A 27,316-nucleotide genomic window follows, 5' to 3' on the forward strand; every position below is an offset into this window, starting at 1 on the left:
CTAGGCAAAGATTCTTGACCTTGTGATTTGGAGCAAAACCACCACTGTTAATTAAATAATTTGTCCATTATCACCTGAAGACATACATAACCTTTTCACCCTACACTAGAAAAAGAACAAAGTAAGTAAACAAACGTCTATCGTAAATATGACTAAATCCCCAAGCTTGCTTCATTTGCTACAGTGCATATGCTGTCCGAGTACTGCTTAGTGTATATCTGTATGTATATCTGTACAGCAGAGCATACCAACACCTACTTTTTAAAATCTCTAATGGATAAGCCTTTGCATAGCACTTTAAAATGAAACAGTCCACAGCTGGGAAAATTACTTAAGTCAGTCACCTTTCAATTCTAATGGCTGGATTTATGCCTCACCTGGACAACAGCATTGCACAATATCTGTCCATATCATAAAAGCTTCTAACTGGTGTCACATCTTTCATAGTGCTTTTCACTGAGATGATGTATTACGACATCAAAAGTCTTTACCACAAAAATAAACTTTTAACATATAACTGCAGTCATGAAAATCTATGGGGAAAATTTTAGTTGTGGGGGAGTAAGACTTTTGCAAAATTAAGCAACATGCGCTTGTTTTTCAGTCTGCTAAAAAAAACAGATTGTCACTTCTGCAGGGTGAATCTTTGTTCACACAGTGGAAGACAAAGATCATCAGGTGTAAGAGTTTAATAATTGGAATGAAGCTCTTTTTTTAACAGCACTTTATGGTAAAAATAAAAAAAAAAACACAGATTTTTTTACATCGATGCTGTCCCATTAAGTCTTGCTTACAGATTTTAATAATAAAGATGCATAAAGTTATTGGCACATACGACTTTTTAACAGATTATGTATACCTCTAGCCCTCAAGTTTTAGACTACAAGGTTTCAGACCCTGGTAAAAACCATATATTTACTCACACTAAATAATGACCTCAGGAATGAAAAAGCCTAAAGTCTTGCAGTTTGATCAGAAAACTAAGCGTTAATATTTTAGCTGCTTTTAGAGATGTTAAAATCTTAACACCCAGGAATATTACAGTGACTTTTTAATATCTGTTAGAAGGAAAACAGTTTCCCAGATGATTTATGCCATAAAGCTCCATTGATCATCCCATTACACCTTTACACTGCAAAGCAAAGGGGCCTATAAAGGACAAGTACCAACAGTAATGGTTCTTTCAAGTGATAAATTAGACAGAATAATGGAGAAAGAATGAGAAATTACAACGGCTGGTGTTGTGTGTTTAACCCCCTTTTTATGCCTTCAGAGGTCGTCTACATCCTCCTTACCTTGCTGTCTGCAGCCTTCCTTCTCTTTGCCTCCAGGCTCTTGAAGTTTATGAACTAGTCCTCTCCCTTGCATCTCTGCTTAACAAGGCAATTTCTGATTCTGTAGCACTGAAAAAGTCCTATTTTCATCCTCAGTTTCTGTGTAAAGGCTGCTTCTTCTCCTTTCCTAATCCAATTTTTAGGAAAGAGTCTGGTAATCTTTTCTTTCTCTGCGGGCTCCTCCTGATCTCCTCTCCCACACAGTTGTTTTCCCTCTGGGCCTCTCTCTGTCCGTCTCTTCTGTACTTTATTTTCTGAGTAACCTAGTCTAGTCTCAGGAATGCATCCTGGTATTTAAAAATGTACTGCTGTCAAGAAAAATAGAAAGCTGCTTCCTCTGTTGTTACGTAGGAATAGCACACAGACAGAGCTGCCCCTTCCTTTCTCTCTTTTTCTTTTCCCTTTCCTCTAACTCTTCTAACGCACCTCAAAAAGGCAAACCCATTTAGCCAGTCTTGGCATAGCGCTAACCAAGGGCACAAACAATATCAAAAAGATGTTCAGAAAGAGTAAAAATCATTTTCAAGTTTAAGATTGTGAAGGAAAATTTCTAATTCCAGTTCATTGATATAAGGAAGAGAAACTTTAAAAAGTGCTACCAGCTTTCTTCTTTGCCATACTTCTAGCTGCACACTGACTGGATAGGCCTGTTAGGCTGGCAAAGCCTACCTCTCCTGATTAGGTTAAGAGCACATTTGAAAAGGAGAGGGACTGGGATGGTATTTCTTCTCTTCCTTCAAGACCACTTTTCCCTCTGGGTTTAGCCTACACTTCTGTGAGTTATAGTGTTGTCCAGATGTCTGGGGAGGGAGTGGGAGGTTAAAGACAAAAGCCAAAAAACTGGAGACAGGGAAGTGATAAGACAGTAACAGAAATCTCAAAGAAGGGATAGGGTGGGGGGCAGCAAGGCTCAATCCAAAGAGGTAAGTAAAATAAAATAAATCACTGGACTAGGAGAATGTACTGGAATTAGTCTGAAAATACAAAAGAGCTTTTGGGAAAAAAATAACCCCACAACACTATTTGTTATTAGTCTCTCTTGGGGCATACCTACCTCATCAGCTCAAGACAAATGGGAAACTGAAGTGCATTTCTCCACAAACCTGTTCTCTCTGGTAACAGTTTCCAGATTTTCTAGACCACAACGACACTATCTGTCTTCCTAAAGCTAATTCCTCTACAATATCTACAAGTACAAATTCACAGAAACAGACAATAGAAAAAAATCATGGAAATAGACAAATTAGACAAGATCCATGATCTAATACCCCAGGATTTTTGGTCCAGAAAGACAGATGATGCTTGAGAAACAACTAAAGCCTTTTGTGGGCAATCATGCAATAAAATCAAGCTAAAGAAAGAAAGTTTTTTTGTGGGTTTGTTTTTTGGTTTGGGTTTTTGTTGATTTTTTTTTTTTGCTATGTGGGCCAGGAAGTACCTTTCTCAACTCAGCCATAATATGAGGTTTAACAAAGATAAATGTAATGTCCTGCATCTGGAAAGAAGTAATCCCAAGCAGCAGCACAAGCTGGGGACAGACTGACGGGCTGAGGAGCAGCTTTGCTGAAAGGGACCTGGGCATGGTGGCAGGCAGCAAGGTGAACAGGAGCCCGTGGTGTACTCTAGCAGTGAAGGTGTCCAGCAGTCTCCTGGGCTGCACCAGCAAAAGTAGTCAGCAAACCAAGGAATATGGCTATTTCAGTCTACGTGGCACTTACTAGGCTGCAGCTAGAATACTACGACTGGTTTTGGTCCCCTCACTTGGAGGGGTTGTGAAAGGTCCAGTGGGGGTCACCAGGATTATTAGGGGGTTGCAGAACTTGACATATGAAGAAAGGTTGGAGGAACCAGGTTTGCTCATCCTGGAGAACACTCAGGAGGGATCTAATAACACTTCTTGAATATCTAAAAAGTAGTAATAGAGGAAATGGAGCTACTTTCTTCACAAAGATGCCTGCCGACAGGACAGGAGGCAGTGGGCAAGAGCAGCTTCAAGGGAAATTCTACCTGGATATAAGAAAAATAAATAAATAAATGAATAAATTCTTCCCCATGAAAGCAGCTGGAGATTGGAAGAGGCTGCCCAGTGAAGCGGCGGACTTCATGCACTGGAAAGGCTCAAGATTGTTTGCATAAATTGCTGTAGTGACCTGTGCTAAAGAGAAGGTTTGACCACATAATCTCCAGAGCCCAATCAGAATTTGCCGGTGAATCCCTATCTGTGCATAGTCTTGCAAGTTGTATGTTGTGAGTCCAGAGTCATCAACTCCCTCACGCCCAGACTTCTACTACTCTGGCGATACACGATATTTATTTCCAGTCATTCCTAATCTGTCATAAGCAGTTTACATTTTAATTGACTTTAAAGGGAGGAGGAGCAGGGAAGGCAATAACAGGCTTCTCCCATGAGAGCTGCTTTTGCAGTCAAGACATTCAAGGAGAGTTATACTGTGGAAGAATTTTTTAACCTTCAGTAACAAGGCTTAATTAGGGATCAAGAACAAATGTTATAGCGCAGAAGAGGCACCTCTGAATGCTCATTCGTATCAGGCTTTTGTTCCAATTAAGCTGGTTAACAAGGGATGTAAGAGCATTTGCATCTGAAGTATACTCAAAGCCTTCAGATAGCGATTACAATTTTAAATTTTACTTGAGCTAAAAATATCTGCGTAAGTGGGACCTTTTGAAGAACAGATTTGTGAAGAAATGTTGAGGAACCTGTACAGCTCTTAGCTCGTTAAAATACATCAGCACTGCAAGGAACAAGCTCTACTGAAACCCAAGAACAAATTTCTGATTATTTAAGAAAATATGAATGAAATTTAAAATTAAAAGAAAAAACACCAAACCATAAATGGGAAAGGAAGTCTGCTCTCACAGCTCCAGTTGTTCTGTTCAGGTCACAAGGGTGCAAATTTACTAACAGACATACTTGAATAACTATAATAACATAGTGTTTTGAAGGGGGGATCCACCCCAACTTCCCAATCCCACTGACTTCAGCAGGAGCAAAATCTGGGTTCAGAGGTGCCCATCCTAGATCAAGAAAAGATAAGAAGCAAAAGGTACAACCTTGCAATACCCTACATAGGCTATATGCCAGTACAGAGCATAACTATGTGCACATAGGTAAAGCTATAGAAAAGACAGACTTTTTCTTTGATAGCCAGATACTAAAATACTGTAATGGCAACAGATTATTTTTCCATTGCAGAAATACACAGTAGCATGTAATCCTCTAGTTGTTCCCTGATGTACCACAATTTGATTCCTGGCAAAGAAGAAGTCTTGCCTTACAAGTCCAGATGGTAGGAGAGAAGAAAAAACCCTCCAAAATAGCATAAACATAAATATGAAGGAAAGTCCTTGTGATTTTGTTGAAGACTGAAAAAAACAACCTCAGTTTTCCCAAGAGAAATACTGATGACTTCATATGAGACCTTGCATTTCACAAGGAAAATATATGGCATGATTCCTTTAATCACCTGTTTTACATAAACATCCAAGTAAAGTTAAAAATGCTATTTTCTAGCTATGAAAAACCTGCACAGGAAAAGCATACATGGCTACATGAGTTAGCACAGCCATTCCTTTTTTAATGAGCTTTACATGCAAAAGGGACAAGATACTTTTCAGAATTTGTAGCTGTAATTTTGCTGTGACTAAATTCACTCCTGTTTGTTGCACAGAGGACACACATAAAAGGGAAGCCAGTTTCAGAAGGTTTTGTATCAGTTTTTCCCAGATCTCTAGAATTAGCCTGAAGGATCCTTTCAGAGAGCAAGTAAATATATATAAAATATTAGGACAAGACTGCAATGCAAAAAGGATGTTAAATTGTTCATCCAAGGAGATGACATAACGAACACTGACATAATTTCCAAGCAGCAAAGCAAAACTAGGTCAAATCACATTGACCTATCTAACATAATAAGCCTTTTTTTTCCAGATTTTTACAATGTAGACCGTGTCTGCAGGCATTAATGTCCCCTGTTATCAACGTATAGTGCTGTCACTCTGCTTTAATGTCTTATCACCATGTTGTGTTAATTAGACCAAAACAATATAGTGCACTTTTGAACTGCTTAACTCCAAGTTTGAAATCTCTGCATAAACTACAATTCTGAGGTTATCCAGTTAGAAATGAAGTCATTATTAACTCTTTACAGTCACTTGTTACAATAGGTGTTACTAAGGCTGGTGGAATAGCACAACTCTGCAGACAGGTCAAAATTTAAACTTCATAAATTCAATATTATTTGTCAAAAACAATGTCTGCATAGCTAACAACGTGCACACTAATTTTGATGCCACTTAACGCAAGGCAGAACCCAGGCATACACACTTTCCTGAGTGCCTCATGGACAAACCTGGTCTGTGCGTGGCCATCACGTTCTCCTGCCCAACAGCTTTACCCACTTCCAGTGCTCTGAAAGGGACAGTCCTTTTCCTTGCTCAGGGCAGCCTTCCCTTCCCCTGCTCTTAGCATTCCTCTGCACATCAGATTTACAGCATGTGTATTTGTCAGTGGGACTAACAGAGTTGCGTAGGTTTTTGCCTACAGCCTCTCATGACTCCCACAAGAAAAGAAACATGAGAAGTGAGAGTGACATCTGCCTGTATCCCTGCCTCCAGAGTTGAGGTAGGACCAGAGACCAAGTGAGAGCCTAAGACCCCAGCTACACCCAGGGAGCTGGAGCTAGTCAGGAAGGAGGAAAAAAGCTGAGGCAGGAGACAGTTGGCAGACCATGGTGGTCCACAAAGCAGAAGTTGCCAATACAGTTTACATCTTCCTGTAGAATACATAGATTTTTACAATAACAGAGTAATCTTAGGGTAAAAAAAAAAATATGTTTCAATGATAAATCCCCTCCACCACTTTTAAAGCTTGCCTAGTAATGAAGAGTACCTAGAAACTGAGATGCTGGCTGTTTTTATGACAGAGTGGCTGGATTTGGCAACTCCAATTCTAAACGTATGTGTGTGTATATATATATGTCTACATGTGTAGTGGGTTTTTTTGGTTTGTTTTTTTTTTAATGTCGCTAATTACCTCTCAGGAATAAAAAAAAAACAAAACAAAACATTAATGAAAATACAAAATAAACCAAATTTTAAAAATGACAAAAAAAGAGAGGGATCATGTTTCCATACAAGACAACTACTAAAAAGAGAGTTTTTCTGAGAACCATTTTGCCATAAAATACTGATTTCTCAGCATTTTTTTGGAAGAAAACACTCTCAGCTAAGATTCTAATTAAAAAGAAAAAGAAAAAAAAAAAAAGGAGATCCCAGAGATGGGGGGGGGGGGGGGGGTAGGTCTCATCTGAGCAAATTCTCTCTTCACCTAAGTAGTATGCCACCTCACCAGTATCACAAATGAGTCCAGCCTACTGCTCTGGTGGGGTCTCAGAGCTCCTGCTGCAGCTGTTCAGTAATTAAATACCTGCAGACCCAAAGAGCCAAGTTAATACCATTAGTCATGGGCACCTGCTCTGGGAGCAGGGGTGGCAACGGGAGGTGGTGGGTGATGCCACAGGCCTGCAGGTGCATGAGAAGCACAAGGCAGCTAGGGGTCAGTGTGATGGGAAGCTGTTGGTGCCTCCAGAGGCATGAGAAATATGTCAGCCTCCCCACCCCAAAATGTGGAGGGACTGTCATAGCAAGTTACCAGCTCCTTTCTGGGGTCATGAAATATCCCTCCATAAACATTTTCATTACAGTTTATCACGCTACAACAAAAAAAAACTAGCAGCCCCATGGATCTCCTCATTTACTGTCCCACTAAGCCAGGAATAAAAGCCTAGACTCCCTTTTGTTTGTTTTACTATCTTAAAATTTTTCTTGCTTCCAGCTATCTCAACACTTACGCAATCAAAAAAGTTTTATCATACCTCAGGGCCAAACAAACATCACCTATTTGCCAGCTTTTTTGTCCTCCCACATCCCTCTGGGAAGATATAAATAATAATGATAAATGACCATGACATGACAACAAATAGGAAATAATTTTAAAGAATTAAGAGCTATTTTTATTGTTTAGGAAAGAGATCAAAATCAGCTTCCTACCCTTCAGTGCCTTTCCCATCGCCCCCCAGCGCCACCCATACAGGGTGGATTCTGCACTGCAAGCCAGGGATCTCGGGGATATACAGTAATTCCTTACAGCTTGCTAAAGCATTACGAGCTCTAAGCTGCATGTCTGTAATAAAAGACTGCAAACCCAAGAACTGCCTGAGGAATGGAGTACCCTGAGAAGTCTGAAATTCAGTTCAAACAAACTCCAGCACACATTCAAAAGGATATTCACATAGTTGTATGTGAATACAGGTCTGCTCCTTTCAGCTCAGTCTTCACCCACAGCCAAATCAAATTGTTTCTCCAAATGCTAAAGCATTTGCTGAGCTTCAGCATATCCCCTGAGCATTTACACCGCCAGCATCTCTTTCCCAGCAGCTCATTTTCCTCGACCCCAGGCTCCAGCAGACCTCTTACCTCTGATGCTACTCAGTGGTGGGACTTTAAGGTCTGACAACTTTCTGCAGAGCTCAGAAGCTGTTGAAGCCCTCCATGCCGCCAGCTGCCTCCCTGTCCCTCCCCAGTGGGGAAGTCCTGGGATAAGGCAGGGGTGGGAAGCCGGCAGCCAGCACAGCAGAGTGCCGGGCAGGCGGGAGGGAAAGAGCCAGAGACTGATCGCATCAAAGGTAGGAGGCCTGGTGGGGATCAGAGAGAGGAAGATACGCATCTAAATAATTCAGACACTAATAAAAGCTTTAGGTTGGGTTCTGTTCAAGACGTGAGATGAAGCTGAATTTCAATGCAATTCAGGCTGCCATCAGTGCGGAGTGTGGTGTTACTTAATAACCCGACACTGACAAACCAACGTTATTTTAAGAGTATTCCACATAAAGTTAATGAGGAAAGTGGCTTTGCCTGGTTTTGTATTTTTATAGCTTTAGGTTGAAATTCTACCACGGGAAGATTTAGGGAACTTCAAGTCTGACCTCTACAGGCAGACTGCTGAAATAGGTACAGTATCTTTCGATCACAGATTGTACACAGGACGTTTAGAAATTGGACGAAGGTAACGAATCATCAGGTAACACATGGAATATCTAGTTGTCATCATTGCATCTCTAAAGCCGTCTTTTAAAAACACTACTATCTGTAGCATCATCTGCGGTAATCTGTATTCTACAAATGTCTTCTTGTAAAACGTATAGAGGGTGCAGCAACACCAGAAAAAGCACATACAGCATGAAAGTTTTTATATTCAAAAGTGTTACGGGGGGTTGTTTCTGCTTTTTATTATCATCCCTCCCCCTTCCTCCCCAATCTTCCATATGATCTGCTCTTTCAGAGCTACAGAAATAAACATTGCTTTGAAACCGGTAACATTCATTTGCATTTTGCAAAACTGATGTTTTTAAATGCCCTGATTGGTGCCACCTTTTTCTAATCAGAACCAACCACTCTAACAAACTACCCTTTGTCCAGGGAACCCATCCCCTCTGTTCCCACCAACCTACAGCACATGTTGCTATAGCTACCCTGCATGTCTATTTACCACACAAGTGATCAAAGGCAGCCGACAATACACATACACACACACACACAAAAATCCTCACCAGGCTTCCTATCGAGCAACGTCCAGCCACTAATTAACTGATACACTCCCAGCCTCCGGACTCTGCACACTTGTTTTTTCTATTTGTCATGGTACACACACAAAAAAAGAAGCATTCTCTGAGATGCTCATTCTTCCTTTACAGACCAAACAAACAACAAAACATCCCAGGATGGACTTTAAAAGAGAATTTCTGAAAGCAAGGCGAAGGACTACAGCACTCCAGCGTAAGAATACAGCTTTTCTACTGAGGAACATACTAAGGGTTTTAAAAGGTATGCAAAAGAAAATAGGAAATAAGAAACACATGCCAAGAACTTCAACAGCTGTAAGGAAAAGACAAGATTTTTGAATTTTGCATGTGTTTTGCACTGAAATTGCATGCAGCATTTATTCACTTGGTGAATTACATGCACACTAAAAGTTGTATGACTATAGTCATGATAAGTAATTGTATTCACTTAATGTGCCTTAAAACCACAATTTTTCATTTTTAGGTGGCCTGTCAAGTTAACAGTCGTTCTGTTGAATCTCTTTATGTGATAAAGAGTGCAAGTCTACCTCGATCAAAGTCAGTGGGACTTCAATAGAAAGAGGCCAAAATAAGGATCTGCATTTGTTGTCAGTGCTGCTTCTGTGAACTGCACTTCAGGGATATGTTATGGGTAAAAGTGAGTGAAAATGAAGTATTATAATTAATCACACTTTTGATTTTCTGTGAGGTAGGCTTAGGGAAGTTAGACCACAGTGTGCTCTCTAGTTCTGCAGCAAACTCAGGGAATCCAACCACTTAACTGTGTCCAGCCACACAAAATCACCTCTTCACCACATTAAGACCAAGCATATTCTCAGGAATTCCCATCACTTGCAAGCTTCCTTACTTAGGAATTGCTTTGTAAGTAATAAACTGAGGCAAATACTCTGCAAAGAAGGAAATGTGTTACCTGTAAAGTGTTTCTTAACAGGTTATTTGGGCTTTTTTCTTTTGCAACCATGCCAGATACCTTTGAAAAAATTGTACTTCTACTTCCTAACACTAGTCGTACAGTATGCTAGCATACCCAAATGGGTGTATTTCCTGTGGATTCTCAAACTTTTACAGGTAAACTGTGACCAGTGTACCTTCCCAGGTGTCACATGCACAGAAGTAGGATCGAAATTTTCCCATTTTGGTTACCGGCACTTATATGCGAGGTCATTCTATCAGACTGCAAGGAGACACCTGTTTCAGAGGTTTTCAACTGTCACCTAAAAATGAGTGCTTCTTTACACAGTCTCATTTACAAATCTCAGCACAACATTTACAACTTCTGTTACCTGCTAGAGAGTATTTGCCTGGCACAGTAGTAAAGTAGGCTGAATCTTATCAACTCCACAGGCTGCATATTACATTTCTACAGTACTTCTTGCACTTCTTTTGGGGAAATCAATGTGTTTGTCTCGCTGTGTGCTACTGTCCAGCACCTGTGGGCTGTCATCACCATAATACATGGTTTCATTCGAACACCCACAACACACTGCCTGCACAATGGTTAACTCTGCAACCTGGAATTAAGATATAGCTCCTACCAAGAGCTTCTCAAAGTGGGAGCATTTGCTCTCAGAGTCTGAGAAGAGGAAGGAGTTAATCCACACCCTCCCTGCCTTAGACTCAGCTGGTCTAAGGATGAAGAAGGGAGCACGGGGGAAGGGCAGAGAAAGTAACAGGACAAGGAGGGAGGGAGGACTGCAAGGTGGAAGAGCAGGTTAAAAAAGCTCTCTCTTGCTTTGGATAGGGGGACCATAAAAAGGCCAACAGACAAGTCACCTCCTGCATGTTCCTCTTTCCCACAACAATTTCAAACTAGAAGCAGGCGCAAGGGCTCCAGCTGCACATGACTTTCCTGTTCCTAAGCGTCTGCCGTAATGGATTTCTTCAACATTTCGTGCAGTTAGTCCATAGCTCATCACCACCTTCTGGTCCCACTAAAACATTAAGTCTGCTGCCAGGGCCTAACGCACCTCTTCCTTGACTTCCACTTCCCTGGGTGTTGCCTCCGGGGCCCTAGCAGCGCACATGGCCTTTCCCCGCCAAACGGCAAGTATTTGTGCACAACACAACCACCAAACCAGGAGAAATACTTCTACATTGTTCACTTGGCACGGGGGAGAGAAACCGCGCTCACAGGGGCAGGTGTTTAAATAAGCTCTGGCAGCGCTTCAGCTGCTGCTTCCCTCCCTCCCTCCCAAAATCCCTCGGGCAGGGGGCGGGAGGCAGGGATGCAGGGGGGCCCGGACCCCTCGCTGGGCTCCGGCGGGGGAAGGAGGGGAGGCACGCACCTACAAGGACGGGACAGGCCCTGCAGGAATAAGCCCGCCTGTGCCTGCACCTTTTTTTAGGCTGGAATGTCTCTCCCCTTCTCTTGGAGGGGGAGGGAGGGTGCGTGTGTGCATTAGCATTTCTCCCTTTTCTCTATTCTGACTTACTTGCCTTGCTCTTTCAACCCAATAATCTTCATTACCCGTGAAGCCTCATTCTTTAGGCAGAAATATTTCAGGAGAGTAAAGTGCAGGTTTCACAGAGCCTTTTACTTTTTATTACTGCCATCCTGAAACATTCCTGCTTCTTTCTGATTCCTCATTGGCAACCTCTGTGCCAAAGTACCCTCTTGTGGGGATAATGGTTTCTGATGACTACATGCATCCAACTGCGCAACCCGAGTATATAAAATGCCCTTCATTTTGCTTCGCAAGGACAAGAATTGCCCTCTATCTTTGAAGAGTTATAAAAGTGGTTTTTTTTTTTTTGGCTGGTGGAAAAAGAAATACCTTTCCTGCTCCCATCACCTATATTCTCTCTTTCTGCACTCTTCCCCACCTCCTATAACTTATAGAAAACTGATGTAAGGAAGCTGAGTTTTCCCACCATGGTTTCAGAAAGCAAGCAGAAAACAAATGGTCCATTTGCACTACAGGTGCAAAATCCTCACAAATGCTTTCCTTGGACATGCACTATGAAAGTCCCACTGAAAGCTGAATGAGTAACACCCACACAGAAAAAAAAAAAACAAACAACAACCTAGAAAACTCTCATTTCCTCATATTTACCCACTGTCTACCTAGAAAATAACATATGAAGTGCAAGTTTCGGAAGTGGACTGGCAAGGGTTTTTAAACTGGGACAGATCTCTGATTCAGTCTTAAGATACAGCCCAGCCAGTTTTCCTTGCTCCCACAAGGCTCTTCTAACCATGCATTGTTGTAAAACTATGCACAGTGAGAATCAAAATCATTTTGCCACTGTGCCTTTTACCTGGGAGAGTAAGAAGAATAAATGCTCCTTTTGTCTCCTCAGGTGAATAGAAGTCTTTAAAAAAAAAAAAAAAAAAAAATCGAAGAAACCCAACGAACCTCATTTGAATAATCTTAGGGAAAAAAAGAAATCCCTAGAAAACCCATTTTAGAGCACTTTTGTGAAGCTGTAAAACAGCTTGAAACTACTACATTTTTAAACAAAATCAGAAGATTAAAGCCCTGACAGGCAGGGAACTCATGCAGAGCTGTTTAATAAATTATCCCTGGGCTGAATTATTGACATATTTAGGCTTATAACACAGCAAGTTCTTTCCTTTCTCATGTCACAAACAGGGCTGCAAGACAGAATACACAATGCGTTTAAAGCATGGCAAACTGGAGTTGACTTACAGCCCTCACAAACCACTCTCATGCCCCGTACAAACCCAGAACCACACAATGACCTGCATGGCATTGCTGCCGACCAGAAGAATTAAGCAAAACCCCTCCAAATGGTACTGCCCGGGGGTCTGCGAGGCTGCCGCTCCTTACCTGCCTCATGGTGAGATTCCCATCATCCATCCAGCCGGTATGGGGCTGCTCACACCGCGCTGCTGTCCGCAGGGCAGAAATCCATCAAGTCCCCCACTGTAAGCGAGTTTCCCTCCCTCCTTTTCTTCCCTATTATTTCCCCCCCACACACACACCTTTTTATCTTTTGCTGGGGGGGGGGGGGGGGGGGAAGTCTTAAGACAATGTCAAGTTTCCCAGCCTATTAAAAGTCAGGAGCGGGGAGGCAACTGTCCGCCTGGCTCTTATTTCAAACCACAGCCCAGGGATGTAGTAGTTGGCTGAATTGGGCCATGAAACAGCCTCGCCAATCAGGAGGAAGGGGAGGGAGGCAGAGCTCATAAAGGCTGCCTACATGAGGATTAGGAAAGCTTTCAAGGTTTTAAAAGACTGAAAGCAGCTGGAAACAGTGTCTAGGGCTACAAAGAGGGAAGTCAATTTGCGGTGTAAGAGATTATTCCCATTCTCATCTAACTGCTCTGGGTCTGCTTAAAGCTTAACAGGCTCCCAGGACTTCGGCAAGAAAATGTAAATGTCCTGTTGAAACTACCGAAACATCAGTGTGACGCAGAAACCCTTCACAGCCTCCCGGTGAAGTGGCAACATCTCCTGCGAGTCGGAGCCACACGAGCTCCAGAAGCACTGATTTCCTCATGGCAGATTATAAAGTAAATTACACAATGACAAGAGCAGGAAGTAGTAAAATACAGCCTGCCATTTACATCAAGAGCAAGTGCCTGTCTGCCGGAAGGAACAGAGTGCATGTGTGAATCCACAGGCTTTGGAAATGGTTTGTTGCAAAGCTTTTTTTGTCTTGGTGGTAAATAGTTCAATCATCCTTAGCATTAGCCTGGTGTTTGCTTTCCCTTCTTTAGAGAGGGCAATTTCCTCGTTCCTGAAGCTTAGTTCCTTGTGCAAGAGAACGCTGGACCCCAAGTGCAACTTTAAAGAAAAACAGCAATATATTCTTCTATTTTTTGTTTAGATTTTAACAATGAGATCAGCTTGTATTTGCTGCTTCTCGGTGGCTTTTAGGAAAATAAACAGGCAAAAAGAAAAATCCTAGAGCTAAAGTGTCATCACTGAGTTACACCTTTCTTGAGTTAAAACGAAAGTGTGGGGAAATACAAACCTGCAAATTCATACCTCCAGAGTGTTTGCTTCTAACTTAATATCAGTTCAGAAGCTTGTAGTCTCTCTGTTCCACTCTAAATGGAAATCTGCCTTTTGATCTTAGGGAACAATCAGGCAAATCTGATGTCTGAAAAACAGCCTTGATATCGTGGCTTTGCTTCTGCAAGGGCTTTATCTCCCAAAGTGAAAAGTAGTCACTATCCATAAAAATTCCTATCAGTACAAGAAATCTTATTGAATTGAGTTGCAGAAAAAAAATGTTACAATGATGTGCTGCCAAGATTTTAATTAAAAGCTTCCTAAAATATATTTCCTTTTAACTTACGATAAACTTCAACACTGGCTATGTCACACGGACCGGAAAAGAAGATCTGAAAAATGTATTCATTTGGTTTCCTATTTAAAAGCAATAATTGTTTTTTTCTCACAAGTGCAACCAAGAAAGGAGTTTGCGTAATACTGCCACTGTCTAGCTCAGAGGCAAAGCATGGATGGAAGGAAAACTTGATTTAAAGCACTATTGTACTTAATCCAGGACTGACTGTACTCTTGACTGGTCTGTTTTTTCAGGTGGAAGAATCCAGTTGTATGTTTTAACATACAACACAAACCAGGTATTTCTAGGGCTCAACACAGCACACTGCATGAGGGTATGACTAGCCATTCACATAAGCCAATGCGGAGACAACTTAGTGATCCCTCCAGTGACAGTCTAGTCCTGCACACTTACATAACAGGTCAAAGCAGCTGCAACTCATAGAGTGAGGTGCATTAAGAGCACTTAAAAGGAATATTTGTCCTCCTTATTCCCCAAACATAGCTCAGTAGACACATGTCACTGGGAATTCCTATGTGATATGCAAAGGCCTTTTACTGTGGTTAAGCACAGCAGAATCCTTTCCAGGAAGCATTCAAAGTAGAAAAATGTTTTTCTAAAGTTTCTTGAGCCTTGGGGATAAAATTCCCTGGTGAAGGTGATTTAGCAAAAGATGCAAAATTTATGAAATTAGTAAGGGTTATAGAGAATTAATCCCCAAACCTTATATTTGGTTTCAGGGCTTCAAGATAGGATTCCGAGGACAGTTTGAAAATTTCATGTGGAAACATAGCAAGACTCAGTAAGAACTGCAATGTTATAAGCGTAGTATAAATACTACACATATATAAATAAATAAAACATAAAGCCAGGTTAAATAGGGCTTTGAGCAACCTGGTCTAGTGGAAGCTGTGGCGGGGGGGGTTGTAACTAAGTGATCTTTAAGGTCACTTCCAAACCACTCTATGATTCTATGATAAATAAACTTTTCTGGAAATACACATCTTTTCATATACAACACGGACTCCTTACAGGATGGAATGGGAATTGCACTTTTTCTGAAAACTCAGCAAAATGAGGCATCGAAAAATAAGTTAGTTCTATAGCATGAAAACTCATTTTTAGTGGTAGCAAAAAAAAAAAAAAAAAATCATCAATGACACTTGTTCAGGGTGGGGTGTGACTACCTTTTTACTGTAATAACTGAGTGTCCCAGACAGCCTCCATTCTAATTCTGCCTTTCACTTTCCACCTTTGAGGAGTACACACTGTGCTCAACCCAAACAGTATCAGGACTATCACATACGGTGGATTCAAAAAACTGGGTTCTGCACTCGATTTCTTAAGGTCTTCTGAGTGGCATGAGAGCAAGAGAGGGGTTCCATACATGAACTGGTTTTAAAGGTACTAAGAGTCCAAAGACACAATGGTACAGCTAGATGTAAGGAAGTGGAATTGCTATTTGGGATGCAAGAAAATTCATGTGGTGGATTTTTACACCTTCCTCTGAATACCCAGTTTCACATCTATAATCCATGTGTGTGTGCATGAGAAAGTCATACGGTCTTTAGGAAAATTAAGACCCTGTCCTTGAAGAAGGAACCTTTTACAGTCTGCGCAGTGGAAACCTGCAGAGGTAAGGGCAGCCAGAGGAGGTGCTGTCAAATGTAAATTCAAGCATCACTGAGAGCAAAGATCTTTATAAACGAGACCAAGTCATGTCTGAGAGCCTGATAGTTTTAGAGGATTCTTACAGAATTAATTCAAGTTAAAAGATGGCCACAAGTACACCAAACTTTGGCAGTTTTACCTTAACTGGAGTTTATCTTAACTGAAGTTACCTATTCTGTTAACTCCAGTTACCACCTAGCAATGGTCAGATCGCCCTTATCAAATCTCAGTTTAACCTGCCCTCAGAGTTATGAGTGACTTCACCACGCAGAGAAGTTACCAGAGTAGCTCTGACCTAACTGCAGGCATCTGCCACACTCCTTATCACACGTTAAACACCTCCCAGGCAAAAAGGGCAGACACACAAGTTCTCTATCTAGCTTCACTTCTCTAGCACCGTATCGTCCCATTTACTAAAGCAGAGGCAAGGCAGGATACCTTTAGCTGGGCTTCCATTGCAAGCACAACTGACCAGCAGGAACTTCAGTATGTCATATGGTCCATGCTGTTCTGCTCCTGACCTGGCAAAAGTAGTTATCAGGTACTTGTGAGTACTCAGGGTGTTGGGTGCTAACTCACAATCCTGTCTCATAGTGCTACTTGAGATAGATAAATTTAGCCTGTGTCCTGAGCCGACTTAAGTAGACGAAAAACTTTGACAGTTCCTCTGAACATGCACCAAAACCCACCACCATGTAATACCAGTTACAAATTACACATTATATACAAATATCACGTATTTTCAGTAAAATCTATTGAATTTTGTGTCATATGTTGTCAGCATGTCAACTCATTCTGGAAAAGCTTAGCTGAGTTTAGTGGGATGAAGCTCAGTTCGGTGTTCATCAACGCAGCAGACAAGTTTGAAGGTTTGAAGTTGTGTCAAGGCAAGAACAACAATCTTGATACCAAAAACGTAGCACTGTTCCAAAACTTTAAATGTCTGCTTCTTCTGAACTGTTAACTAAACTTTCCTTAATTAGATTATTTACAATAATTTACCAAACACAGGAACAGTTTTGAACTGGTGGGCCAAATGAGAAGCAACCTAATGTGGAATTACTCATACGCTGGAGTTCTTTCTGTGTAATACAATTTTATGTAGTCCAAACCAAGCTAGGTCTTTACCAGTTGCAGAGGGAGTAAAGAACGGGAAGTACAGAAAAGGACCTTCTCTCATTAGCTGAATTCCAGCTGCCATGGAAAGCCTTCTGGACCCACGGAATTCAATATATGCTAAAGATAGAACCACCACTCTGTCTCTTTACAGAGCTGTGCCAAATAGAGACAGACCAGACCCCAGGATCTGATTATATGGCAGGAGTGAAAGAGTTGCAGCAGGGAAAAACACAACCCAGCACATAGGTTAGAAAGAAACAAACCTAGATTGAAAATTAACATCTTCAGGTATGAAGTCAATCGCAAATATATCACCTTTAATTTGCAATATCAGTAACTGATAGAGGCATGTTGGGGTGGGAGGGTTGGTTTTATTTTTGTTTTTCAGTTAAGTAAGCAGCTAAACTGTTGCACTTTGAGAGGAAAAGGTAAAATTCGCACCCACACTATTGGTGTGGAAATGAATTTCTAATGTTTTTTTATAGTCCCTCCCCTTGGCAGTTTCAAATTGGCACTTGCAGGAAGAGCAGGATGTCCAGAACAAAAAATACTATTTAATAACCCCAGATGACACCAGTATATATATAATTCAAGGCAACACAGGAATGTAAAAATAACCTCTAGGAAAATTGGCACAAAATATGAGGTTGCAAGATGAAGACAAATTTCTGAGAAGACAGTATAAAAAATGAAAAAAAACCTGAAATAGTGTTAACGTGAAAACCTGTTCTCAAGATGTGAAAGCGTCACACAATGATTTTAAAATATATAGTTAATATTTGTGAGTATAAGAATGTGCAGAATTGGTTCTCACAAAGTTGTACTTAACTGCTTTTATCAACATCCCTGCAGTGAATACAATGAAGATAAACTAATTACCCTGGCAGAGTATCTGACTCATGGGTATCTATCTAAATGTTCACACTTTTTCCAGCGGAAGTTTAAAAATAAGACCAGCAATGTCAGACATCCTTAAATTTACAAGGATGCACTGAAAGCCACTGCACAAAGAAGTCCTTAAGGCAGACCTTTGGGAAATTCATTGCCTTTCAAGGAAGATGATTCAGCCTTTTGGCAGGGTATCACTAAACCTAGCAAAAATCAGAAAGATCAGAGATCAGAGCATCCTGCAGTCCTCTTGGTGGAGTGGTCCTTAGATAACCACTTGCCTTCACCTGGTTATTTACAGCATCTTTCCAACTGTTCTGATCTCACTTGGGGCTGCACCAGCTGCAGGCAGGAAAGAAGGGAAGATGTCTCCAGGACAACCTTTTCCTCCATCACTGATGCAGTTTAAGTAATCCACAGCTCAGGCAGACAGGTGGTTAAAAAAAAGAGATCCATCTGCATTTGCCTTAATGACAACACCGACTGGACTTTTTGATTAATGTATTTTAATGAGAAGAAAAATATCTGCTGGATTTCATTTTATCACATTTGCTACGAGGCAGAAACTTGATCTGCTAGGCAGAAAGAGTTCGTGCACATTCATGTGTAATAAATTAGTGACAACAGGGCTCTGACAGTCTAATTCAAAATTATATGGAAGTATAGTAAGCTAAAAAGACTGAAAAGATGCTATAAGGGTTCAGAGTTTTTAAAACATCTGTTCTCTAGTATATGTAAGTGCAGAATTAAATGGAAATTGTAGTTAGTTTGCCATTGTTTCTCTTGTTTTATCTCCTAGGGTTTTTACAATTAGTTGATATTTAGGTGATAATTATACCCCATTGCTCTTAAAAGTAATAGCAAATATTTAAATGGCACATTTTTTTTTCTTAATATTCCAGTCCTAAGAATCCTCCATGAAAACAAGAATGACAAAGTAATAAGACAAGAATTGCCTTACATTTCTGTAACCCTTACCAGCATAGAAAAAAAAGTAACTTTAATTGCATTTTGTATCAACTGGTATTTAGCAACTGATTGCAAAAATCAGTCATATGCTGACTCAAGCTAAGCAAAGAAAGATTCAGGCAAAGAGCAAAAGTTGTATAATATATACCTTTTACAGCCAAACATCAAGCAGTAGCTGTCAAAATCAATACTATTCTGCTATGCCAGGAGTTATATCCAAACATATGATCACACAGATTCAGTGAAGAGTCATATGGCCACAATTTTACTGAAACAAGTTAAACCAAACTGCTAAACAGTAACCTGAAGCAAGCAGGTACCTACTCAAGCTCCCATTATCTGCATGTTAGCTCATACTGTCAAACAGTGCAAACCCCTGCATACAGCAGGTTAGATATATCATATCCCACACAGAAGCCTGTGTTAGAAGTGAGAAACTGTAAGTACTGCCAGGACTATGCCATGTCCAGAAAGAATTACAGAGAGAGCTACTCTGTGTTGCAAAACTTTCTAAGACAGAAGTGCTGGCATTATAATGTCTTTTCAACCTCCCAGCTGAGGCAAGGCATTAATGTGGAAAGCTGGAATATTTTTGCATCATTTTTCCTTCTCCACATTTCTTGTTTCTGGTATTTCAAAATTCCACTGTATTTCCCTGGAATGACACTACACAGCTATTGTTGTACTGAGGTAAAAAAGGAGCTCAGGCATCTCTCTACCAATCCCATGAAGCAAACTGCCATTTGAGGGACAACTGAACAATATTTCACTGACTTGAAAACAGAAGTTTCAGTTCAGATCAACAGAGCCAAAGCTGTCTAAAAGTTCAAGCCAGACTAAACCCTTTTGTTTCATTTTTCTAGCCAGAAAAAAAATCGTTAACAGTCTGCATTTTCTTGTGAAATCTATTTTCCTGAGAAAATTGCTTTTCAAAGTTGAACCTCTCCAAGAGTATTCTGGTAGGGAATTCTCATTTATCTCTTCTCTTGAGTGCCCCAGCTACCCATGCCAGCTGCCTGCCATATGGAAAAAAGGCTACTGTGAAACAGGCAACCTCTTGGGACAGGAGATGTCTGTCAGCTATAGGGTCACATGGAAACATTGTGAAGTAAAGTGACTCAGGATTGTACCTTAAACAGTATACGATATTGATAAAATACAAACTACAACCTGTTAACTACTTGTATGTCTATGGGCAAGGCATTTCATCTCCTCCATTTTAATTCATGAACTGTAGTGAAGCTGCCTCTACTTTCCTGTGGATAATAAAGGAATCTATAAATACTAAACCATTTTTAAATATTATTGTAATCAGGGCAGCAGAGGCTCTTCCATAAGCAGGAATGGAAGACATAAAAAGACTAATCTTTGTAGATGTGATTACAAGTTTCTGGGCTATATGTAAGTAGCCCGAATGGAAAAGTCAGTATTAATCAGACAACACAAGCAGCAGGCTACTGAAATTTCTTCTAGAAAACTGTGTGTGTGTGTGTGTGTGTGTGCATATGCTTGAATGTGTAAGAGAAATATATTCTTGACGTAAAAATATATGCATATGCTTGGACTTTTTCCATGAAAAAGAAGTCTTAAGGTTGTCTTCCTTGCAACTTGGTGAAATATTTCCCTAGGCAGGATATCAATAGGCTAGGATACCCTAGCTATTCCTACCAGGATTGCAGTGTTCGTGGTGAGATGAGGTCTGCAGGGGGCTGGGGAATGGCAACAAAAAGCCTAAAGCCAAAACTGAAGTCCTTCGACTCTGTTCAGGAAAACCTCTTTATACAACTGAGCATTTGCTAACATATGACTCATGATTTGACTTTTGAAGTTCACTGGGGTTACCATCAAGGTCAGATTACTTGCGAAATTTTGAATTACTATCCCTTCCCACTGCTTCAGCAAGAAGCCCTTGGTACTGACTACGTAATATATTTATGTGGGAAGTTTTACACACACACACAAAAAAAAATCCCATTCTTCTAATTTCAAATGAGAAAAACAGGCAAAGAATTTAGAAGAAAATCAAAAGAACCTTTTTACCAGAGGATTTTAAATTAAGTAATTCAAGGATGTGCTCAGATACCACAAAGCATTAGTCACAGCAGTAAAATAAGAGGCAGTTTCAGAGAGTCCTCCCTATCACATTAATACTTTTTCTCACCGGAAGCATTGCTTAAAATTATTTATGTCTACACCAGCTAAGGAAGAGTTGAAATGGTATACTTATAAATTGGCCCATTGGGAGGACTGCTCTGGGAGGACTGCTCTGGTCTGGTCAGGTCTCACCCTCCTACCTATGCCAAGTAGCCCTTTTTTAACCTTTAAACCGTTTTCAGATGGTACTTTTATGAGCCACTGGACCTCATTCCTTTTAATTACAGGCATACATAGTGTAGGTTTACCAGTTTCCAAAACAATTTTTGCTTTATTTAGCTCACAATTCCAGATGTGTCCCCTCTTCAGGCCTCCCTGTTAAATGGCAGTGGCAATAAAGGACAGCGAGTGCAGAGATAATGTACTTCTCCGGGTTCCAGGCAAAACAGTTTTATAATCCCATCCTTTGATTCTTGTTTTATAAGCTAGCCTCATAAAAAACACTAAAAAAAAAACCCAACAAAAAAAAACAACCCCAAAATCCCCAACCAACCAACAAAACCAACAGCCTGGTCCATGAAAACTGTATTTTCATAGTTGGTGTTAAACTTTTTCATGAAGATACTTAGAAAATCTAATGAAGCAACTCAGAAAATATTATTTGAGCAAAAATCGTAGAATATGAGGCCCAGCCCAGAACTAAAATGCTCACTACTAGACTTTAATTTTTGCATGTCTTATTTCCATAGCTTAATATTAGTCTGTGTTTGTCACTTCAGTGCCAAAATTTGCAGATAATTGCCCAGTGTATCCTATTCCATGAGTACACGTTTATTTACAGGAAGAGTCACCCATTCTAACCCTTGCCTGCGACACATTCTCCAACATCATTATTTTGCACCAATTGCAGGAAAAATAAAACCAAACAGAAGTAGCTGCCACTGCACATTACTCCAACAGAGAAGGTTAATGCATGCCTCCTTTTAAGCTATTTCATATAGATTTTGATCCCTAGGGCTGCACTTTGTCACATATGTTCATTTTCTCCCTCTTGATCCAGCATCTTCCTTAGATCTCACTTTACTATTATACAGTATGAAACTGTAATGATATGCAAAGATTCTAACTCCCGTTTCATAAGGGCTTTTTTTCTGCATGCCCCTTAGGCACCAAGAAAGTCCGTCGTGTCAAAGGGGGGAGTGGTGTCCTAATAAGCTTGTCAGCTCCAGCCACCCACATTTTCAGTGCTCTCAGTTTCCCATCTACCACCTGCAATTAACAGTGAAGAACTTCGTACTGCACGGTACTGTAGACCAAAATTAAACATGAAGATCACTGAGCACCCACAAAGTGTGTGTTGAGTTGTGCAGCCATGTTGCCCGATTACCAAATCCCATGGTAGTCATTGACTTTGCTGTTCTGCTTTTACGTGCATACTCAGGAGTGGAAGCATATCTACACGGCATAGTGCACTTCGCACTAAAAAGAGAGAGAAAGAAGAATCATGTTGAAGATTCAAAGTGAAAGACTTGCGTGATTTAAACACAGTTTCCATATATCTTTTATCAAAGGAACTCTGAATTCACTGGGATCTTCAGATAACTAATAACCACCTGCTTCTCTAAGTAGTTCATAGACTGGGAAAATCAAGTCCACCACACAAAAAGGACAAAGCACAGAGTCCTTCAGGAAAAGGTGATGACATTTCAGCAGGGGGGGCTCTGTGGGCTATCCCAGCATCCTTTGCTTTAAGGCTGTGGGGCACAGAAAAATGCACTTGCCGTATCCACATTTTAGACTTCAGAAGCATAAAGCTCTGACCACGTGCAGCTTTGAAGCTGAAAAGGAAGGGAAAGCACCCAAAATGCAAAGTCTAAAATGGAAGAAGCTGTCAATACAGACAGAAACATCATTATTGCTACAGCTTTATGTGACTCAGAATCCTGCAAATAAAGCACATGCACAACTGCCTTTGTAAATTAGTAACTGCTTCAAGGGAGGGATCTAAAATGGCAGAAGCTGTCAATACAGACAGAAACATCATTATTGCTACAGCTTTATGTGACTCAGAATCCTGCAAATAAATCACATGCACAACTGCCTTTGTAAATTGGTAACTGCTTCAAGGGAGGGATCTGCACTTACCTCATTATTTTGGGGCCTTCCTGTGAGTTCCCATGTTCAACCCTTTGGGAAACCAGTAAAGCCTTCAGAGTACTGAGGGCACTTATGGGCATTCTGTAGGTGAAGAGTAATGTGTGTTCACCACCCTGCTCACTCCAGTGACTCTTTGCACCCATTAATCTTCCACTTTTGATAAATGAAACTGATATATAAATAAATAAAGCAGAAAGAGAAAGCAGGTAATAGGGGAATCATGAATCTCAAGCATTTTTACATGTTTACCTTTCAGTAGGTCTCTTCGAGAGATATTATCATCAGCATTTTACAAATATTAGCAGGGTGTTTGGTGCACATTTCATTAAGATGTTGCAGTATCTCAAACAGGTGATAGGGGTTGCTATGGTTACTGTATTCTCTTAAGCTGAATACCAAATAGGTTCACAAGATATATATTTTTGCTTGTTATGTAAAATATTAGTCACCCAACTGGCATTTGCTTATGCACCCCTTTTATTTCTTCAAGGACTTTCATCTCCATCTTTCAGATAAAGTGAATTTTGGTACTGTTTAGAAAAACAAGAGGTCACTAACCATTCTCCTCCTTCTGAAAAGGGTACAAGTTAGGTAGCTCATTGTGTAGCCTGTTTATAATTAAATCGAAAAATGACTGCTTTACTGTGCTGGAATTGTGAGTGCTTTTATTTCAGAGGATTTAATGAGTCATGGAAACATGTTTACAAGGCAACAAGCCCACACTACACAAAGAACTCAATATTATTATGGCAACAGACCATATAGCTTTTAGTGGCCTGAACCCTTTGTCTCACATTCAGACACAGTCCTGAGTTTGTCCCATCACCTACATTTGATCCAATGTTTCTTTCAGACCAGTTACTTTTTTGCCAGTGGACCTGAAGATGATATTTAGGAAGTTTATTATCAGGTAAGCAAACTGGGAGGAAAATGTGTCACATCAAATCATGACAATTTAATAAGATATTACTCATGGGCAAATGCTTTCAAATGCTTTCATGCCCTGCCTACTCAAAAGGGCAGGTTGAAAGGAATTACTGTAAAGATATCAAATTTGATATTTTTATCCCTGTCCCCTCTCTGAAACAACTAAATTAAAGGTCGGTCATGCTTGCTGCTTTTAATTTTACTTTGTTTCTTAAGATACACAGAATGTAAATAAATACAGAGTTCATTTTTATTACAATTAAAACAGTCACCGTTTAGGGCCACTGTGACTGTCACACACCTGGTGCCTTATTTTAAGAATTTTCACTGTCATGGGTTGTAGTCGTAGGGTAGAATCCTGCTACTATGGAACTCATTTACAGTGGTAACACCATTTTTACTGAGCTGAATGCGACTGGGATTCCATCCATGTGCCCCTGGTAACCTGATTGTGATCAGAAGAAAAAAAAAGATTCCAAGCATCAAATTACTTGGATGTATTTGGACACCTGTTGGTGTAGTATACTAGTGTTAAGAATCAGTTCAGTTTTGAGAAAGATTAAGCAAGAGCAAATATGCTCACAACTTCCAGATCCACTTTCACAGCTTGTACCCAAAGAAGTTCCTGGGAAACTGATTAATATTTTGCATTCTGAGGAAGCAAATTTTTATAGCAGGCCTGAGCAACAGGGTAGGTATTTGCAGAGGATAATATATTGAGCAGATCTAAGCACTAACTAGGCACTTACCTTACATATTTTGAAGTGCACAGTGTTGCATATTTCTAGAACCAAAAATGGACATAACATGTTGTTCTTGCAAGGTGTTACCATGTTAACAACTAGAGCACCTTCTGTTAAAACTATTAATATGTGGCTTATCACTTCATAAGAGCTTGAAATCACATTGCAAGAACAATAAGCGCATGTGATACATATGAAGTCAATCTGCAAACACAGTAATAAGCATTCAGCATTTTTGTGCTGTAGTTAGAAGAGGTAAAATTGTCATGTTTTTTCTACAATTGCCACTTTGTTATCCACAGAATAACCCATCCATCCTCACTCTGTTTTGGGGTTCCTTTCTGAAGTGTAAGTTTTTGTTGCCTCCTCATCCCTCAGCACACACCAGTCTGACTTGCAAAGTTTGAAGGTGATGATGAAGTCAAACACCAGAAGGCTTAGCAATTTTAAGGAAATCTGTTCCCAGACCCTCTGTTTACCCTGCTAACCCTCTGTTTACCAAGTAGATATAATTTATCATAATGATTCTGTCACTGGTTTTGGTATTTAGGTGCCTGTGTCAGAATACAGTGATGATTACAGAAAAAATGATGATTGTAGGAATATGCATGAAAAAGTGGATGGGTGATAAATGAGGAGACAGAAGTGGGAAAAGAAAAAACCATAAGTCTTCCACGCAAATATGCACATCTACTTAAAATAGAATAATAAACTCATGAATAACAAACTTACGAATACACAAAACCTGAAAAAGCCACCAGAAGATCAGAAAGAGACCCTGCTCAGGAAAACACCTGCCCCCCCTCACCCCCCTCCAGCTTTTCTTATATACAGCTAAGAAGTGGGGAGGAAAGCCCTGCAGCTGCCTTGCCTCGCTTCCCTCCCTTACACTGGGCACTGCCCATCACCCTGCCCTTGTAACCACAAAGAATTTGCAAGCTTTAATGTCAAGTAGCTTAGAAAATGGAGTCCCCTCAGGGCAGCCGTGACACTGGTTTCTTGTAGGAACAGCCCAAGCTTTCTATTTGCAGGGAAAAGCTATAGTTCCGTAGTTCTGGAGGCTTCTCAGCTGAGCTTCGGATCCAAATTTAGCAATATTAAAATAAATTTAAATAACCATGTACAACAGGCAGCTCTATTGCTCCTTGCTGATAATGCCATCTGTAACACTGTAAGACTTATTCCTCTTCTTCCTGATGTATGACATGAACTTTTGTTCTAAATCTTTCCAATGCATAAAGTTGATTTCTGCATCCAAAAAGAAGATGGCATAGTTTCTATTTTTTTTTTCCTAGTTTGAATGATTGTAAAGGAAGCACAGTATAGCTGCATATCAGAAATATACTATATTACAGTTTATGCCCCAGCACTACTACTATCATCAAGTCTCTATGCTGTAAAATCTCTGTAGTTAAAGAGCCCACAAGAGTCTGCATACTTGAAATTTGTGATACATTTTCTCCCAGCATATCCTTAGCTGCTTTGGACAAAAGAATTTTTGTTAAGGACCAGCTTTCTTGCTTGTGAAAATATGCTGAAACCACTGAACTCTGACCATTAAAGCAGTGTGCATTCCACATTAGCCTATGGCAACAGGATATCCTGATAGTCAGCATAGAGGGGATAAAAACACCAGCAAATAAACTTCAGAATAACTGAAACCGTTCCACTTAAAGTATGTGGATATCAATCTGTCTTGCTCATTTTCATATTCCTTCTGTCTTTCCTAATTTAACACACCATTTTGGTTTGCGTTTGTTTTCTTTTTTCCTTCAGAAGAGGTACCTAGCAAATCCAAACACTGAATTTTTGTATCAAACAAACAACGCAGTTTTCAATGTCATGTCCACACAGGTGAGAAATGAGTTCAATACCAGGGCAGATTGTATCAATAGATACAATGACTTTGTGGAAACAATATCATTCTTTTAGTTTCTACATCCTCCAAGATACATGCAAAAACTAGGTTTCCTCATAGTGTGATAAACTTTTATCCCTGTATGCACTTACAGGTTTCTGTTCCTTATTTATTCCTAGATGCAGGGATAGTAAATATTAGAGAATTCTGGCATAAATCCCATGATTTCGCTCTGTGAATTATCAGTTTCATACTATTTGTGGGTGTGAACAGGTGAGTCCTTACCGCTATGCTCAGAAAATATGCAGATCTAGAATTAATATCCAAGCATGAACTCTTTTTGGAGATAAATTTTATTCATTTTGCAAAAAAATGAAGAAAAGCAATATAACTTCACCTTCAGACTGAGCTTACTCTCCAAGCTCGTCTATTAATAGTATTTCCTTACAGGAATTCCTTTATCTTAACTTAGTGAATTTTTCCTCTTACTCATGCTTCCTTTATTTTAGGGGCAGTTGATGAAACCGCATTTGTGATAATAATTCAGTAGAACATCAGCAGACTTGTCCAAGATATTAACACTTGTGAAGAGAGTAGAATGAGAAGAGCGTCCTGTCACCCCTATCTGTGTCCAAG

At 40.2% G+C, this 27,316-nt stretch overlaps 1 protein-coding gene across 2 annotated transcripts in view; it reads right to left on the reverse strand.

Moving 5' to 3' along the window:
• Positions 1-27,316, reverse strand: part of MID1 (midline 1) — a 246,926-nt gene that overhangs the window by 134,044 nt on the left and 85,566 nt on the right. Inside the window, exon 1 of one of the 2 annotated variants that reach the window (XM_057419565.1) lies at positions 12,787-12,908. The exons of the other annotated variant lie outside the window; for it this stretch is intronic. The gene's annotated coding sequence lies outside the window, so the exon portion shown is untranslated. Of the gene's footprint in view, positions 1-12,786; positions 12,909-27,316 lie in introns of those variants that run through there. 2 annotated transcript variants of the gene reach the window in all.

The sequence above is a fragment of the Pezoporus wallicus genome, unplaced genomic scaffold (assembly GCF_028554395.1).
Source record: "Pezoporus wallicus isolate ANWC-B61680 ecotype Strahan unplaced genomic scaffold, APGP_CSIRO_Pwel_v1 contig_5767, whole genome shotgun sequence".
Classification (NCBI taxonomy): Eukaryota; Metazoa; Chordata; class Aves; order Psittaciformes; family Psittacidae; genus Pezoporus; species Pezoporus wallicus.